General features: G+C 29.4%; 1 protein-coding gene across 1 annotated transcript in view; it reads right to left on the reverse strand.

Annotated features, from left to right (window-relative positions):
* LOC126737677 (putative protein TPRXL) overlaps nt 1-10,746 on the reverse strand; it is a 283,568-nt gene extending 272,822 nt beyond the window's left edge. The window contains exon 1 of the mRNA XM_050442672.1: nt 10,643-10,746. The gene's annotated coding sequence lies outside the window, so the exon portion shown is untranslated. The remainder of the gene's footprint in view (nt 1-10,642) is intronic.
* Between the last annotated feature and the right edge of the window lie 4,429 nt (nt 10,747-15,175).

The raw sequence follows: 15,175 nt of genomic DNA on the forward strand, positions 1-15,175 counted from the left end.
GGACACCGCTGTGTCCGAAACATGTCGGGAATTATAAAAACTTAATGATATTTAATAAATAAGTGGAGGAAGACTGTAGGATTTTTATTTAACCTTAATACAAAAACGTAAAAGGATGTCGCTATACCGAAAAATTTTGATTTATAAGTGATGAAGTTCTTCTATAAATGGAGAATAAAAATATATAAATAAGGTGAATTAAAAACCTAAATAAAGAGTCTAAAAATATATACTGTCCCATTAAAAAAAAACAAAGTAGATTCAACTGAAACATTGTATAATTTGAACGTCAATATTTAACATGCTGTATAATTTTCAGATCTAAACTAAATTAAAAAAAAACATTATTAGTTTAATAATTAGTATTAAAATTAGATATTAAAATGATTTCGCTTTAGCACCAAACAATATCAAATGCAAGACCGATTTCAACTTAAAAAGACCGATTAAAAAGACCGATTTCAGTTGAAAAAGTCAAAATACATACAATTTTTTTTCACATCTGTTAATAAAAAATACTTTAAATTGAAAAGTAGAAATCAACACTGATATAATACATAGGTTATTTCTTTTAAAGTAACACATTTTATATCCAGTCCTAACAAATAATTCACTTGTATACAGGGTGTCCCGGTTCATGTAGGAAATCTCTCGAATCCAGGTAGAACATCGAAAAATAATACCGAACGTTCCTATAAAAAAAATTCCTACAGGCCTTCTTTACGAAGATACAACCTCCTAAAGGACGCTGCTGGAAATTGGTTTTTCATAAATTACTTTTAAACTACCCCGTAGAATTTAATAAAAATGCTAGGTGATGAACACTATTAGGGACCTCTTAAAATGACATCCTTAAAATACATTTACCTTGTTTACTTTACCAGGGGCGGACTAGGTTGTAAACTTTAATGCGTATATTTTTAACACCCTGTATATTAAAGTCTAAAAAAAAGAAATTTGGATACCTTGAACCCTAGGCTAAAAAAAAGGTGAACCGTTTTGGATAAAAAAAATATTAAACGAGCCAATGTTTTTTTTTTTATTTTTTTTAAATGAGATAAGTACGCCAGTTATTCAAAGATCAGAAAATTTCGATGTAAGTCATTTAATTTAAAAAAAAAATGCATGTTTCTTAAAATACAGTGGTGTTCTAAAAAATACTTTTACAAAATATTTCTTCTTTATTATACGTTTATTTCTTTTTTGTTATTCTTAAGATAAAAACTAAACATAAAAAAAAACTAAAAAAATAATGTAAACCAATTGTATTGTACCTGACTTATTTATCGGAATTTTTACATTTTTGAACGCATTATTGTTACAAACGTTGCTATACTCCAAATTTAGCAAATACCTATTATTAAAACCTAATCTTTGTCAACATATTCATCCTTTATTCAATAATATTTTTTTAATTTTTGTATTTTTTGGTAACTTTTAATTTAAATTACGTCAAAATACGGAGTTTACTTTTATTGAGTATGCAGATATGCATCTTATGTATAGTCTGGCGTCTTGCAATGCATTGGAAGCAAAAAGATTGTACGAAGAAAGATTTCCCAATCGCATTATTCCGGGCCAGAAAACATTTCAACGTGTTGATCAACGTCTAAGGGAAACTGGTAGGTTTCTGTTTTCCATTTAATGAGGTAATACTATTAAATTTCCTTAATGCAATTTTAGGATGTTTTGAAAAAAAAAGAATAATGGTGGTCGGAGTAGAACAGCACGTACAGTGGAATTGGAAGAAAATATTTAAGATGCTGTAGCTGACACTACTAGTTACGAGTACTCGAAAATTAGCCGCTCAGCTTCATTCGTCCAAAACAATGGTACATATGGTACTTCAAGAACAACTGTTGTACCCATATCACTTACAAAAAGTGCATGAACTACTGCCCAGAGATTTTGCTCCTAGAATACATACATTGTCCCTCGAACTATCTTTGTCTGGTTTGAAGTATTTATGTTCGGTTTTATATCATCCGCCTCAGAAAGATGATGCAAATTTTATAGAATTTTTTAATAATCATTTAGATCAAATTTGTGACTTTAATGGTATAAATGTAATAGTAGGCGATTTTAATTTTGATTTATTGAAAAACTCATTTTATGGCAACGAAATATTTAATGTTATATATACCAATGGATTTTATCAAATAGTACAGACCCCTACTAGAATAGTCCCAAGAAGCCAAACATTAATAGACTATATCGTAACAAATAATAAAAATCTCCAATATAAAGTTCACCTGATACCTAAAATCAGCGACCATTCAATTCTTTCAATAACACTTCCCCAAGAAAAAACTCAAAATGATAAAAAAATTACATTTCAGAGGTCTTTTAAAAATTATGATCCCAATGAGTTACAACAAGAATTATCACATTCTGTTTGGAATAATAATGTTTCTGATGTAAATATTTTGGCTACTTCTTTCATTGGAGATATTGAAAATATTATTAATCGTATGTGTCCCAGGGTCAAGATAGTCCAAAATCAAAAATATCTCGACAAAAAATGAATTACTTCTGAAATAAGAGAAATGATGCGTGAAAGGGATCTATTATACAAAAGAGCTGTTATGAATGGAAGTGAAAATAATTGGCAAGAATACAAAGGGAAAAGAAATATCATTGTAAGTAAAATAAGAACAGAAAAAGAAAAATTTTACGCAGAAACAATAGACTTAATAAAAGTAACCCAAAAGAACTGTGGAAAAACCTTAAAACTCTTTTACCTGGGAAAAAGCAAGAATTGCCAGACGTAATCAGGTTTGAAACAGAAGTAATCAACCAAGAGGCAGACATAGCTAATAGATTTAATAAGTATTTTGTGTATAGCATTGACGGTATAATTGGGGATATACCACTTCCACAAAATGCTGTACCCTTTTATATTGGACCCACAGTGCATAGTGGAATATTTAGTAATTTTGGAAAATTAACAATGGTTAGAATGAAGGAAATGATAAAAAACCTAAAAAATGTGGGTGAGGGTGAGTGTGGCATCTCTAAGCAAGTCCTTTGTGACGTAGTATATGCAGTTGGTAATCGTCTTTTAGATGTTATTAACACATCACTTAGGAATGGTGTTTTTCCAGAATCTTGGAAATTAACAACTATCATTCCTGTTCCTAAGGTAAATAACACGAAATTATATAATGAGTTTCGTCCAATAAATACGATGCCAATATATGAGAAGGTTTTAGAAGTTGTTGTTAAAGAACAGTTGCTAAACTTTTGTGATTCAAATAAAATAATTATTCCTAACCAATCAAGGAATCAAGAATACTGTTTTAGAGTGGTTTAAGTCATACTTGAATAAAAGATCTCAACGTGTGTCTTATAAAAATTGTTTGTCGGAGTCTGTAAATGTTAAATATGGTCAAAGAAAATAATAGTAAACTAAACTTCGTTAGTATAATTATCTTTGATATGGTGTACCACAAGGAACGGTTTTGGGTCCGCTGTTATTTTTAATCTATATTAATGATATGGTTAGAGTAACACTTAAGTGTAAAATTATTCTTTTTGCTGACGACACAATGCTTTATATTATAGGTAAAAATTTACAACAAATGCAGAAAGATTTGAATGATGATTAGGAGCGTATTTTTAATTGGCTGTGTGTTAATAAGCTATGTTTAAATACTGATAAATCCAAATTTTGCATATTTAGAAAGAAATCAAAGCTTAGTGAAGCGGAAATCCAAAATATGCACATAGCTTTAAATGGGAAAAATATTACTTATGATGGGGAAATTAAATATTTAGGCATAATGTTGGATTGCAATCGAAACTTTCAAGCTCATGCTGACTATGTAATGCAAACATTTTCAAAAAAAGTCGGTTTTATAACTCGAATAGGTAAAAACTTAAGGATGCATACAAAACTACAACTCTATAATATTATTGCTCTCCCACACTTACAATTCTGTTCGACTTTGTTATTTAATCTACCTCAGTATAAAATAAACTAAATGGAGAAAATACAAAATAGAGCTATGAGACAAATTTTAAAATGTAGTTGGTATACGCCAACTAAATGTATGTTGAATGTTTTGAATAGGTTGTCTGTGAAGCAAAGGGTTTTATTTAATGTGTATCTGTTTGTTTTTAAACTTAAACATAATGTGTTACCTAATTATTTGTGTGATGCATTGAAGATATTTAGTGATATTCATAGTTATCATACGAGAAATCGTACAGATTTTATTTTATTGGAACGGTGCAATTCGACCCAAATGCAAAACTCGGTTTTATATAAGGGATTATCTGAATTTAACAAATTATTGTGATAATAAAAAGCTGTGAAAATCTAAACCGGTTCAAAAGGCTCCTAAGAAAATTTCTTTTAGATAACTGTTAGTACAGATAGTTATATTTGTTTATTTTAATTTTACAGATTTTAGCCCATTTTTATTTATTTTATTTATACATCTTAGCACTGTAGGTTTATTCTCGTTTCTTTTGTTTCTCGTCCTGTATATAAATATTTAACATGTTTATTTTTAGTTTTACACATTTTAGCCCGTTTTTAATTATTTTATTTATTATTTGTTAATAAGTTAAGTTTTATCTTTGTTTAATTTTATTATTGCCCCCTGGTATTTGTATTTGTATTAATAATGTTTTTGTTAAATTAGGTACTGTAGGTTTATTCTTGTTTCTTTTTGTTTGTGTCCTGTACATACATTACACTTTTTTTTTTATTTTTATTTTTATTTAATTTTCACATATTTACAAATGTTGTTTTTTTTCTATTTCTACTATTGTAATAAGACTAATAAGGAAAACTTGTACTTATATGTAGCTTTTTTATGCTAAATAAATGCTTTATTATTATTATTATTATTATTATTATTATTAATACACTTCGCAAACTGGCTGTTAGATCAGCAGTGAAATAACCTAAACTTTATCAGCACGATTCTTTTTACGGATGAAGCAGGGTTTACCAAAAATGGAATTGAAAACTTACATAACTCGCATATATGGGCTGATGAAAATCCCCGTGATACTATTATTTCTCATCATCAACATCAATTCCAATCAATAAATATTTGGGCAGGAATTATTGGCAATTTTTTGATTGGGCCATTTGAACTGCCACCACGTTTAAACGGAGAACTTTATTTGGAGTTCCTCCAGAACAATCTGCCAGATTTATTAGAAGATTTGCCCCTTGCAACCCGCCGAGATATGTATTTTATGCATGATGGAGCCCAACCCCATTTTAGCCTTGCTGTAAGACACCACATAAATAATACTTTTGAAAACCGTTGGATAGGTAGAGGAGGACCTGTTGCTTGGCCTCCTCGGTCTCCCGATCTAACGCCATTAGATTTTTATCTATGGGGTCATCTCAAAACCTTGGTGTATTCCACCTCAGTCGATACTCGGGAAAAACTGCTCCAAAGAATTACTTTTCATTGTGATAATATAAAAAAACAATCTTGGGTTATTGTGGCGAGTGCAGCAGTCCTCGATTCGTCGTGCCCGCGAATGTGTTAGAGTTTACAAGGCCCACGTCGAACCTACATATGAAGTTTTTAATAATTAATTATTTATTGCTCGTATTGAAGAATTTAACTTTTGTTTACATTTTTGGTTTTTTGCATTTTTTTTGTAAGTTGTTTTTTCTAATTTAAAAACATACACTCATCACAGGTTTTTTTTTATTATTTTGTAAAAGTATTTTTTAGGACACCACTGTATTTTTAGGAACGTGTATTATCTTAAATTAAATGAGTTACATCGAAATTTCTCTGTTTTTTAAATAACTAGCGTACTTATCTCATTTAAAAAAAAAAAACATTGGCTCGTTTATTATTTTTTTTCTCCAAAACGGTTCATTTTATCGATAATGAACAAAAGTACCTTTTTTTAGCCTACACTGGTAAAACGCACATTGTAAATTTACATAACATTACGTTGGCAATTTTGTTACCACAATATATTGTGTAAAATTACATTCCATATGTAAATATTAAATGGGTACACAATAAACAATGTAATTTTTTGATGTGATTTTGACAGAAATTTACAGAGTAGATTATGCACGTTTCTAAAGTAAACTTACGATATAAATTACGTAATAAATTTATGTAAATTTACCTAGCTGGCTAGGTAAAAGTAAATATTAAAATGCGAATTTCTTTATTAAAAATCATTTGTATCCTATGTGAATTTACACAAAGCTTATTTATGTAAATTTACGTAGTTTTCCAGGTAAAATTAAATAGTAAATGTTTTTTTGGAAATTTTTCGTTAAGTAATATAAAATTACATACGAATTATAATAATATGACAATATAAATAAAATACTGTAAAATATTTAACAAAATAATTGTATTTCTAAAAGGCACATTCACATAATATTAGATGTATCAAAAAATTTTCAAAGGTCACTTTTTAACTATGTATACTTCAACAACCGTTATAATATAAAATTTAAACAATAGATATGAAGTGGTCTTTTCTTAATGCGCAGTTCTGTTTGGAGATATGTATATACAAATGAAACAAATAACTTATGTAAGAATTTAAAAAAGCACATTTTAAAATTATTGTCATACATACGTCAGGATTTTCAAAAAGTATTGAAAATGAAAATATATTAATTTTTTCTAATATGTCACTGACTTAAAATATATATAGAGTACTAAAAGTAAAAATTAGATGACTTGTAAATTATATATTTTTATTTGCACAGTTTTCTCGAAACACTTCATGTAATTAAGAACACTACACATACATATAATTATATTAACATATAATAAGAAACAGCATGTACATATATTCTTAATCATAAGAAATAAGAACTAAAAATGCAAATTCTAAAAATGCAAAATTTTCTGACCTAATACTAAATATTTATTCTATAATGAAGAAAAATAGTACATCATACGAAGATGTTACTATTTAGTTATAGAAAATTTTTTAAATTTGTTCATAAAATTAAAAACTTTCCTCTTTGTGGGGTTAATTTTTTTAAATTTTGATCCGGAATCTGGATGAATTTTTAAAAACATTCTTTGTATTAATTCCAACACCGTTTTTATTTCTTTTGGATACTGCAAATTATAAATAAAGTAAATAGCCATGCACACTTTAAAAGAATCTTCAAAGGTCTCATATGGGTCGAGATTCAGCGATTCCTTTTCGCAGTATACAAAATACGTGGATGAAAGCTCTGCATTTGAATCTAAAAAAGATTTATGCACATTAAAACGAAACAAATCAATAAAAAATGCTTACCATTAATTTCAATAATGCAGGGTGTAAGTGGCATATCGTCAAAATTTATTTCCTCTAAAGTCTAAAATAAAAATGTGCAATGTTAAAAAAAATATATAATATGATATATATATATATATATATGGATTTAAAAATTATTTCATTACCTTGTATTTCAATGTTAAAGCATTTACATCCTCCTTAAAGTACAGTGCTACATTTGTAATAACACATCTAAGTACGTCTCTTTCATCAATATTTTGGCAATATTTATCTCGTAGGGTGGTTTCCAAAAACATCAAATCTTTGGCTTGTCATTTCGGTAATTAAATGAATTTCTGAATTCATTAATTTTTCGAAATGCCAAAAAATACCTTTTTTTGAGCAAAGAATCGGCCATTTTTCTTTTATATTTGTAAAAGATGGTAAAGTATTGATAAAACTCCTTTGTTCTGAGTATGTTTTTTCCAATATATTGTAGAAATTTTCAATTGTCTCTTGAATATTTTTATCATCGTCTTTTATAGGAGAGTTATTCCCTTTGTTATTAGGAGGTGCCCAGTTGATACATCCAGCACGCGCAGATACAAGCCTTTTTTTAGATGAAACTGGATTTTCAACAGCAGTGGTTCTTTTATGAGGCCGATTTAAATAGTTATTTCGGTCTTGCAGTTTGCAAACCAAAGAGTGGCTCCCATCTCCCAAAAGTACTCTATCTTCATCCACATCTCGAAAAATATCGGGATATTGATCTATGATTTTTTTAGCTACTATTTTAAAGGCTTTTGTCGGAATACTATGCTTAATGCGTCTCATTTCATTTATAGTAGCGTGAATTAAAGATGCTACTGTATTTTTTGTTTTGATACCATTCCGAAGTTCATCAAGTTGCTCCTCTGATAGTTTGCTCCAAGGAATTTGGACAGATGACCAATGATGTTCAGTGTTACAATTTACTATTTTTGTGATTATTATTGATTCACCTATTGGGTCAATATGCTCTACATCTTGGGCATCATGAGATGGTTGTTACGAATTATTTGTTATTGTGGTGGCCGTTGCCGAGTTAAAACTGGCCTCCTGGGGTACCCATATTTCATCCTTAGATAACAGGATAAGGATTTCAGAAGAAACATGAGGCAGAATTTCCTCGTCAACCGGATATATATACGGACAATAAATTGTTAATCCATTTTTTATATCTTTATATCCATGCATGAAAATTTCTTTTATATTTGTAGTGAAATAGTTGCAAGATTTTAAAGGACAACATATAACTTCTTGCATTTTATTAACTATTTGATTTTGATTTAAAGGATGTTGTCTGTAAATATGCTGCTTAAAGCCAATATATGTTTTAAATATCATATTGCATCCATGATGCACACAATAAAATACAACACCAGTCCAGTTACGGTGTAAGTACTGGTGCAGTTCGTACTTTCTGTGTGTGCAACACTTAAATGCACAAATTTTGCATTGCATCATTATAAGAAAAAATATTTTTCTCACCTTAAACTGCAGGTTTACCTGTCACAGTCGTTACGACGCTTCAATATATATTATGGCACAACATGACACACTAAACTAAAGAAAAATGGGAGAATAAATAAAGTCAGTTAATGGACGAAAGACTGAACGAGAAATAAAGTAAAACAATATGGCGAAGTTGGCAAGTTTATCATGGGGGCGCTAGTAGTTTTGTTGTTAGTGATTTCACATCATCTGTACTGTAATTTTACATATGAAATTATATAAAATGTAGTTACATAATATACCATGTAAAAATATAAATACATAATATATGTTGTAATTTTTATTGCAGTATTTGTTGTGTAAATTATTTTTTCACATTGTTTATCTAGGAAAACTTCATTTTACATTGTAGATTTTATGTGTAAATAAAAAAATACAGAATATCACCTGTAAGTTCTAATGGCGTTGAAATTTCACCCATCACAATATGTAAAAATATTACTACATTAAATGTAACGTAAAATGTACATAATTTATCAGTTATTATTACTGTCATTCCTACCAGTGTAGGGTTCAAGGTATCCAAATTTATTTTTTTTAGACTTTAACATACAGGGTGTTAAAAATATACGCATTAAAGTGTACAACCTAGTCCGCCCCTGGTAAAGTAAACAAGGTAAATGTATTTTAAGGATATCATTTTAAGAGGTCCCTAATAGTGTTCATCACCTAGAATTTTTATTAAATTCTACCGGGTAGTTTAAAAGTAATTTATGAAAAACCAGCAGCGTCCTTTAGGAGGCTGTATCTTCGTAAATAAGGCCTGTAGGAATGTTTTTTATAGGAACGTTCGGGATTATTTTTCGATGTTCTACCTGAATCCGAGAGATTTCCCACATGAACCGGGACACCCTGTATACAAAAATGTCCTTGAAGCGCAGAGACTAAAAATAGGCAGTTTTATATTTATAAGAAAAATAAAACTGCCTATTTTTTATGTTTTTCTTTTTCTTATGATTTAATAAATAAATGAAAACTAAGTGTTTCATTTAATGATTTTATAAGTGTTATTTCTGGCTCTAAAAATATCCAAAATAAATGTGAAAGGTGAAACGGCGTCTGAAACAAAAGCTTTTATTTGAGGTCGGAAAATTGCTATAATTAGTCATGTTTCGATTATAAGAACATAATCAGACCAGCAGAATAACCCTTGTTATAATAATAACGAGTGCTGATGATAAGTAAAATGCCAATATTTATCTAAATTAGTATCTGATTAGATATATAAGAGAAATATTGTTTTCAGGTTTTTTATAGGTATGTTTATTATTATACCAGGCATCTGAATAAGGTAAGAGCAAGGTTATGATTTTTTTTACACCGAACGCATATATCAAATGAAAGAGAATTGAAAACCTAAATATGAAACGTAAAAATATTTAAAATGCCTTATTTGACAAACGGTATTATTTAACATCTTGTATCGTGTTTAAGACTTATACTAAACATAAATAAATAAAGGACTAATAAAACTGGAATAAAATGTTCATTTTTAAACAGGAAAATAAGACCTTAACCCACAAATGGCAAAGAATTTACATACCTATCCTAAATTAATAGACATTTTTAAAACAGCATAGCAGCTTTAGTTCAGATATTAAAAAATAAGAAAAGTATACAAAAAAAGGCTCACAAAAAGTCCATCATAGTAAATATAAATTTGTAAGGGATATCAGATATGTATATATCATACATGTTCATGTACTTCGATATAAGATTAGTGCTATTAGGGTATAAATGGCCCGAAGGGAAAACGCTTATTTGAAAAAAATTTTCAGATATACTTAAAGTAATATGAAAGGCAATCATTTTTAATAAACACCTTGCAGATAAAACTTAAAATATTCAATAAATCTGTACTTACAATGGTAAAAACCGCATTGAATACAAAACATCGCAGCCAGGTAAATTAGTAAACGCACTAAAAGTTTTACACCTTTCTATAGGTTTGTACTCTTATCTCCGAACGGTTCGGGTCACCTCTTATCTCTGAATTTCCTTATCGGGGGCATAAAGGTTACGAGTCCTATTTACAAAATAATTCGCCGTATATTATACATAAAATTTAGACAACAGCTTTTTAGAATTTCAAAATATTTAAAAAAAAAAATTATACAGTCCTAAAATACGTTCTATATAATTAACATATTTTTCACTTGTCTTACGCATATGAATTATGAAAACATATTCTTTAGTAGCCATCTTTTTAAAATCTAATCTATAACATATGTTGGGTAAATATTCAATTTTTAAGTAATCCTTTTTCCCGGAAAATTCTGATTTTTTCTAATGAAAAACCTACAACTTTCACTCCCTCTTCTACTCTCAAACTATATCCTAAAATTTCCATGACCGCAACAAGTATAATTTTATTACTAATAAACTTAAATGAATAAATCAAATGTTGCCCAAAATCAAAAACAAAATGGATGATTGATTTTATTGACATTTGGGACGGAGATGGAACACCGACCGGTTTAATCCGAATGTCCGTTATCCAATGAAACAGTTTTTATTTCTGCCGAATTTTAATTATGCTAAAAGGACCCTCCGATTCGGACATGTCAATTTGTAAAAGGTTTTTATTTCCAACGGAATTTAATTATTGTTTCATTTCTTTTATGCTAAACTAAAACAAAGTATATACATACATTTTCAAATAGGACTTAATTAATGAACTCGATGCAGAAAAACTGTATGGATCATCCCTTTCAATTAATCATATATTATTAGGGATTTTTTTGCATTTTATTCAGTAGCATGTTTTTTAAGCTTTAAAAGTAATACAGAGCATTTTATAGGACTTTTCTATATCTATTCAATTTAGATTCCTCATTATCATTAAGCTTTATAAGAGTGTACTTTTGGAGAATATATTTTTTTTAATTTTATACTATAGTGCTACATATTTTTTTGGATTACGCAACACACGAATTATCGCCCTACAAAATTGGAAATGTTTGAATATAACATTGGCTCTTTTTACTGTATCTTTAATTTTTTCTCTTTTAATAGCGTTAATAGTTCACGTTTAGAAATCAAACTGTTGAGACAGATACACCACTAAAGAAAAGAAAAAGGAGACTTTGTATTTAGTCGTGAGAAGTTGAGATTTAAATGGGTGTATATTTTTTATTCGAGGTATTTATTTGGATTAGTTGTCCGCCTGTTACGTAAGAATAAGCCCATTCAAGTGAAAGCTTGTAAATATCAAATGCTTGTGACTTTGATTTCACAATTTTTCTATCCACAATATCACAATGATGTTGAATTTCAGCCAATCCTTCCTCACTTAATAAACTAATTTTTTTAAATGTAGAAGGTATTAAAATCTACGAAAAATAATATTTTGATCTTAGATCATTTTTCAATAAACACTGGACCGCAAAATTAACCGGACAACGAAAATTTGGTTCAAGTTTAATCCTTAATATTTTTTTCAGTATTGCACCAATCTTCATAATTTTTTGCCGAGTTTTAAGCACTTTTATTGTCAAAATTTTTTTCACATCGAAGCTACTTAACTTTTCAACTAATTTGTTGTTATACAGGGCTTAATAAAAAGTTGAATTTTACTCTAAACTTTTAAACACCCTGTGAAAAAAATTCACAATTGAATAATGATTTTTTTGCCCTATCTTTTTTTAACAACTTTTTTTCTTATTCATTCCGATATCTGTATTATTAAAGAAAAAACACTAACTTAAAGGAAACAATACAGTAACGCTATAGTAGCAAGAATTTGTTTTTAAAAATATTGCCAAATTTGCTGTTATGAAAAAAGAAATAGGTAGAAGTTTCCATGGCACCGTGGCATGTCAAAAAGATTTTGGTCAACGAGTTTTTTCAAGGATTTTTTAAGTTATTTTTGAAAGTGTGTTTCAAAGCTGTTGCGTAAGCGATACGTTTAAAAATTCTACGAGGCGATGGTCGTCCGATTAGGTGTATTGCAGAAAGGTACGGTATCTGATGCGATACAAAGGTTCAGACAAATTGGTTTTTATTCAAGTAGACGTGGACAAGGAAGGCGAAGGGCCACAAATGCAGTTAAGGATCGATTTATTCGTCTTTAAGTTCCTCTTCTACCTCTGCTCCAGCTTTGGTAAGAAGACTGGCAGATAGGTACCTTGGTTTCACCTGTACGAAGAAGGTTAGCGGATTAGAATTTAACATGTCGTGTACCTGCTACATGTCCTCTATTAGATGCGGGTCATCGAAGGCTGCACGCGATATTAAAACACCGGAATTAGTAAAAACAGTACCTAACTTAGTTGATAAACAACCTGACACCAGTACTAGAAAAATTGGACTGCAGCTACATGTCAATCATATGACGGTATGGACTATTTTAAAGGATCAGTTATTATATCCATATCACGTACAACGAGTCCAGGCTCTATTACCACGAGATTTTCTTAGTCGTCTTAAATTTTATCGTTGGATGTTAGAAGTAATTGAGCAAAACCCTCAGTTTTTAAAGCAGATTCTGTTTATCGAAGAAGCTAGTTTTTGAGAGGCAATCATTAACTATCATAATAACCACATTTGGGCAGATGAAGGATTTTCATCTGCCCAAATGTTGCCATAGTTGAAGCTCATCACCAACAACAATTTTCTTTAAATGTATGGGTTGGAAATATTGGAGACCACCTTATTGGCCAACATTTTCTACCACAGAGATTGAATGGAGAAATATACACTCGGTTTCTCCAAGACATACTTCCAGGACTTCTTGAGGCGGTACCCCTAGATGTAAGAAGAGTAATGTGGTTTATGCATTATGGGACTCCTGCCCATCTTAGTTTATTAGCACGTTTCATTTGGTCTCTTAGAGAAAAAAATGGATGATACGTTTCTATACGTCGTTATTTAGACGAAACAAATCCTTGGATAGGCCGAGGCGGTCCTTAGCTTTGGCCACCTCCGTCACCAGATATAAATTCACTAGATTTTACCAAATAGAGTCATTTAACTTTGGTGTACAGGATTCCGGTACTGGATATTCATGACTTGAGAAATCGAATTATTAATTCATGTACCGTAATTCAAAATTCTCCCGGAATTTTTTAACGGATTCGTCGACAAATACGACGTATAGACTCTTGCATAATGGCAAAGGATTGTCATTTTCAATATTTTTTATAATTATTTAATTTCTTTTTCTTTCATTTGGTTTAAAATAAAAATTAGAATCACATCTAAACATTAATAATAAACACGTAATACAGATGTATTTACTTAGATAGGAAGATGGACTTTATTTTTTTAATCGAATACGCAACCTCGGACAAAAGAAAGTCAAGAGATCAAATTTTCAAAACAAAACAAAACAAAAAAAAAGTGGTGTATCATATTTTTTATCAAAAATATTTAGTTTAAACCTTACACGAACATCACTGGTACAAATTAAAAGAATTCGTGAGCCTCAGAAAACGCCTTTTGCTGCATAGAAAATGCATACCAAATTTCACTAAAATATCTACAGAGGTTTTACCGGTATTATAAAAAAAAAATTCTTTAATCTTTACCACCCTGTAACTCAAAAGTTACGCCTCTTAGGACTTATAAAGTTTTTTTTTTTAAATTTACCCAAGAATCAGCCCCTGAGTTCTTTCGCATCTATTTATTTACACCCTGTATATTACTACTTATAAGTAGGTTTAGCTTAATTTTAATGTTTTTTCCGAAGCTAACATCGTTAGCGAAACACGTGTCACAAATGAAATAAAAACCTATACTGTGTTTATTTAACTATAAAATTAAATACGCTCAAATAAAACCGCTTTTAGAACACGCGTTTAATATTTATGTATGCTATGACGTTACTTCTTTTTAAATTAAATAATTAATTAAAAATTATCACGCTACATTCACAACCTTAATTCTATCTCTAGAGAATTTATAATACTTTTTATGATTTGGCGATTGCATCAGGGATATTTTCAATTGACCTGCATAGGAATTTAACGAATTAATAAGAAATATATGCAACTTATTAATCGTAAGCTTGAAATTCATTAAAATTTTGGCATTCGAAAATTGGACTTTTCTCACCGAAAACCAATTTTTGCTAGTGAGGAGATTCTTTAAGAGGCCTTAAAGAATAATTCCAATCACTGTGAAGCACAAACCTGCAGCAAAATGAAAAATTATTTAAAATTTCTGAAATAAAATCTGAAAGACAATAAAAAATATTCTATTTGTAAAAATCAAAAAAGACGTGACCAACTGGACGACAAGAAAAAATAATTAAAATTCTAATTGGTAATTGTTTTCTTACTGTTGTAACAGTAATTTGTTTCTTTTGTATAAATACTTTTAGATACATAACAAGTGACTCTAACCATAATAAGGGATAGTTTTTAAAATAAAATGGCTAGTGTACATTTTTTTGATG

The sequence above is a fragment of the Anthonomus grandis genome, chromosome 6, assembly GCF_022605725.1.
Source record: "Anthonomus grandis grandis chromosome 6, icAntGran1.3, whole genome shotgun sequence".
In the NCBI taxonomy this organism is placed as follows: domain Eukaryota; kingdom Metazoa; phylum Arthropoda; class Insecta; order Coleoptera; family Curculionidae; genus Anthonomus; species Anthonomus grandis.